A 4,834-nucleotide genomic window follows, 5' to 3' on the forward strand; every position below is an offset into this window, starting at 1 on the left:
TTCTTCTTCTTCTTCTTCTTCTTCTTCTTCTTCTTCTTCTTCTTCTTCTTCTTCTTCTTCTTCTTCTTTGTAAGCAATTGGGGTTAAGTAACTTGCTCAAGGTATTTCTGGGTGGGTGCTAAGTGTCTGAGCCTGGATTTGATCCGATCCCAGGTCATCCCGAGTCTGGGCTCTTATTCATTCTGCTACCTGGCCACCCCTTGATATTTTCTTCTTAATCTTTAGTCTCTAATGAAGACGCAGCCTTTTCTTCTTGTAAGCAGCTGGAAGCACTAATGAAAGACAAGATGAAGACAAGATAAGCTAGCAAGGTGCTGAGGTAGGAAGAGAAGGGTTAGCACTCCCACTTCCCTTAAGGGAAGAACTTTCCTTTCAACCCCAGCCCACCAAGAATGCTTCATGGTTGTAAGAAAATATAAGTATACTTAATCATATTCCTTGAAGCCTAACAGCCTTACCAGCCTCTGATTTAATTAGAAAAGAACCTGAATCCCAGATTCATATGCCTGGCTTGTACCAGTCTCCCTACTTTTCCCTGTCATTTCTAGTCCCCTGTTCAGCCCCAGATGACCAATTCTTTCATTCCTATATAAGAAGAAACACTTTCCCCACTATTCTCTCTGTTTATAAGCTGTAAATAACATAAATAGCTAAGCATTTCTCTTTTTATAAAATTGTAAATAGCATAAACAGCTAAGCATTTCTTGGGCCAAGTGGGATTTATAGTAAGAAAATGAGATCTGAATTGAAAGCAACAGATAAAGAAATGAAAGCTTACCACCTGGCTACCAAAAAGGGGTAAAAGAGCTTTGCTACAGGGTTTAAAGTCTCCTTCATCTGTTCTTTGGGCCAATTCTCACTTTCTGAAGTTGTAAATATTGGGTTTGGGTGCCCCCACCTATTTCAGCATGCAACCTTCTTTCAAGCTCTGCTCTCTGGTCACTTCCTGCTCTTTCCATCTCTAGTATTTTTTTTTTTCAAAGAGAAGAATGGGGCAAACCTTGGAATCCCCTCCCACAAACTTCATTGTCCCAAAGACAGGCTACTTCATATACGCCAATTCCCCTACACATGCCCTTGCTGTTCGAACCTCCCATCTGCTCCAGTAGATTGCCCCAGTTATCATCATCCTTTTCTTTCTAGTCTTCAGTCTTTCCTTGATTACTGGTTCCTTACTTCTGTTTACAAACACACACAAGCCTCCCCTGTCTTTAAAAAACTCTCACTAGTCTACCATCTTTGCTAACTATTTCCTCTCCCTTTATCAGCCAAAGTCCTTTAAAAAGTTGTTTCCACTTGTTGCTTCCATTTCCTATTAGAATCAGAGTTTGAGAGTTGCAAGGAGCCATCTAGATATGTGTAATCAAGGAGATGGCCCTGGGGATTGCAGTTTGATCAGGAAATCAGTCTGATTTCCCTTCTAAAAAGGGAGGGAAGAATTTCTCAGACCTCACCTATTTCTACCTGCAGGTCTTAACTTTAGGCCTTCCTTTCCCTCCAGCTATACCCTTCACTTTTACTTACTCTTGCTGGAGAATAGAAAGGGAGGGTGGTAATTTTCCATGTGCCCTAATTTATTCAAAACTTCTGGATATACCAGACAAACTATTTAAATTATTAACAAAATTACAATTCATGCTCCCGGTGAGATAATGTAATATATTCCCTAACAACTTTAGACCAGGGATGGGAACTCAGATTTGTAAAAATCCCATAGGTTGGGGCGGCCAGGTAGCACAGCGAGTAAGAGCACCGGCTCCAGTGTCGGGATGACCTGGGGATCAAATCTGGGCGCTCAGATACTTAGCACCACACCCAGAAATAACTGGCTCAATAACTGGCCGTGTAACCTTGAGCAAGTTACTTAACCCTGATTGCTTTAAAAAAAAAATCCCATAGGTATTCAAATAGTTAATTCCCCTCTCCCCCTTCTGCACTCCCTCTATTGCTAAGACATTCAATCAAGCTACAATTAAAATTAAATCCTCTTTATCTGGAGACAAAAATCATTAAAATGCAAAAAGCAATAACTCAAAATTTAAGAGCAAAAAGACACAACACCTTCTGAAAGTTTGTCAGCAACAACAGAAGCAGATTCTTCTGACCCCATTGGCAAAGTATCAGATCTATGAGGACCCTCAAATGACCCCAGAAATGCTGACAAAAGCAGTGAAAGAGAAACTAGATGATGTACAATGTTACTGCCAAGAACTTAAGCTTTCATTCTTCTGCAGAATTACTATAAAGCCATTGTAAAGGCAAAGAAGCCTCTTGAATTCAACTCAAATAATTTGACAGCCCTGCTAAGGAGAGGGATAGGTGAATGCCATGAAAAAAACACTGTGCTGCTCCTCTAGATACTTTTCACTGAAGGACAGAAATAAGATAATAGAGATATTACTTTCAGTACCTGGATTTTAAAGTGTCAAGTAACTAACAATAAAGTAGCCTCAGGACCTGGAATGACTGAAAAGCTACAAACTCGGCAATCAAAAGTCAAGTATTACTAGTACCAATCTAGTAATCCTTACACCTATGATCCAGAATCTTGAGAAGAATAGTACAAATGTAGAGTTTTCAGATAGAGAGTTTCCTTCAGTGGTGAAATTTCTATTTGGAAAGGACTATGGTTTAAAGCTTGCACTTCTTCATCTTATAATACCTCATCAGTTAGAGGGAGATACAGCTTAAAGCAAATTATTCCAACAAATCTGTTCAGATAGTTCTGATGTGAGACATGCCATAAGTAAGTAATTTATGAAGTCTGAATCCACAGTTTTGGGTACCAACTGGGCTGATGTAGGTAAAAGGAAAGTAAATGTTAGTCCTCTTGAAGCAATAGAATGAAAAAAATTCTAAATAAATCAGTTTGCTATCAATAAAATAAAAATAAAGTTTTAAAATTTAAGTTAAGAAGAAAGAGTAGCCAGTCTATTTCTTAAACAGAAACAAAGCAGAAAGGAAAACAGAACGAAGAAATTCTTCTAGTCTCAGCAGCATCTTGGGTAAGGCATAGTCAGAGTTTTTTCCAAGAAGATTCTCCTATAAGTGGATCAGTGAACAAGGAGAAAGACCACAGAAGGTCACACTTAACAGTCAGTTCCCCAAAATAATATTCCAGCTCCCTTGTTCCTGGAGTCTCCTGGAATAGGAGATAGATCCTTCAAAACTTTCTCGGCTTTAGGAACTTTTACTTCGAGAATAGATCTTATCCTGGATCAGTCTCTTTTCATACTGGAAAAAAATAAAATCTCCAGAAGTCATAGCAACTGTTGATCTAACACAAAGCTGTAGTCCTTATTGAGGTTCAGAATTTTTCAGTCTCTTGAAAAATATGTTGCAGCATAATCAGCATATGGAATTATACAGAGTAGCACTTACCAGGACAAAAATGATCAACCCAGGCTTACTAGTAATTACCTTGGGGGTTCCATTCACAGCAAGTATACATATACATGTGCATATATATATGTATGTGCGTGTATACATATATATAATACATATATGTATGTGTGTATACACAGTTTAAAGCAATAGACAACACAATTCAAAACATTATTGAGCAAGTTGTTTTATTGCCTACAGGTCTAAATTACATTGCAGGATTATTATACACACACATGGCAGAGAAATACATGCACATCTGAATAACACAAATAAAAATGCATACAAGCAAGCAAAATTAAAGTAACAATAACAGCCTACAAAATAAAATAGAATAGCATAAACTATGTGCTTGTTACAGCAAAACTAAGTAGGTACTAGATTAATGTACTTAGATTATATAGATGTTCCAAATACAAAGCAAATAAGCAAAAACAAGAAAAAAATAATAAAATTGCACATAATTAACATATAGTATTCAACCCACACACCAATAAACATTAATTGCACGAAAGGTACAGATTTCATGAGAAAACATTAGCGTTATCATCTGGCTACATGTGTAACTGTTTTACCAGTTTCATTTGGGACGTTGTTAAGTTGGTCTTTATTCTCTTGAGACCTGCTGATATAACTGTCCCTGTACCTGTCCTACTTGATGGATGAGCTTTTATCAAAATCCTCACCAGAAGTATAGCCTTGCCTTCTTTCCTGATCATCTTCATTCCATGCCACCTGCATTCCAGGCTTCTGTCTCTTACAGGAATTAAGGTGTCTACCCCTATGATCCTGGATTCTGATTGGTGATCATTCAATTTATCCTACCTGGTCATATGCTACCTCCTGGTCATCTCTATGTCATGCCAACTATTCTCCAGTCTCCACCTCTAATGGCACATCAGGGTCTCATGCCTATCAGCCTTGGTTAAGATAGATGACCTTGTCTTGTCTCCATCCCAGACTTATGCAACACTCACTACTTCTTGGCCATCTCTATGCCATGTTGCTATATGTATTCATTACTGCATTCCCCAGCCCCACCCCCAGCCACCACCACATCCTCTTTCCAATTTTGTTTTTCAGAACTTGTAACACCAATGCAATACCCACAGCAGCTGCTAAGAACATGCATACGTATTCCCAGGGTAGATTTGTAAAATATAATAAACTCTCTTCCTCAAAGGCAAAACCAAAAATATTTATTTGGGACATCATTAGGATACCAGGAGATAAGATTTAACAGAGTACTCATCACTAATCCAGGGAGTGCTAGACATCTTAAGCCTTCTTTCTGTCAGGCCTCCCCACAAACAAGTTCCCCTAGACAAAATTCCTCCCTCTGCCCATTCACCCTTGCTTCTCTCTGTGTTGTGCCTCATTCTCACTCTCTGCTCTTGCGCTCGCTCTCTCTCTCTCTCTCTCTCTCTCTCTCTCTCTCTCTCTCTCTCTC

General features: G+C 38.8%; 1 protein-coding gene and 1 pseudogene across 7 annotated transcripts in view; both read left to right on the forward strand.

Annotated features, from left to right (window-relative positions):
• LOC138142073 (protein SGT1 homolog) overlaps positions 1–3,800 on the forward strand; it is a 4,315-nt pseudogene extending 515 nt beyond the window's left edge.
• JAM2 (junctional adhesion molecule 2) overlaps positions 1–4,834 on the forward strand; it is a 131,787-nt gene that overhangs the window by 7,920 nt on the left and 119,033 nt on the right. The window lies entirely within an intron of this gene.

Source organism: Petaurus breviceps, unplaced genomic scaffold (assembly GCF_028583685.1).
Source record: "Petaurus breviceps papuanus isolate PSGF00001 unplaced genomic scaffold, PetGlider_PUasm1.0 90515, whole genome shotgun sequence".
NCBI classification, from domain to species: Eukaryota; Metazoa; Chordata; class Mammalia; order Diprotodontia; family Petauridae; genus Petaurus; species Petaurus breviceps.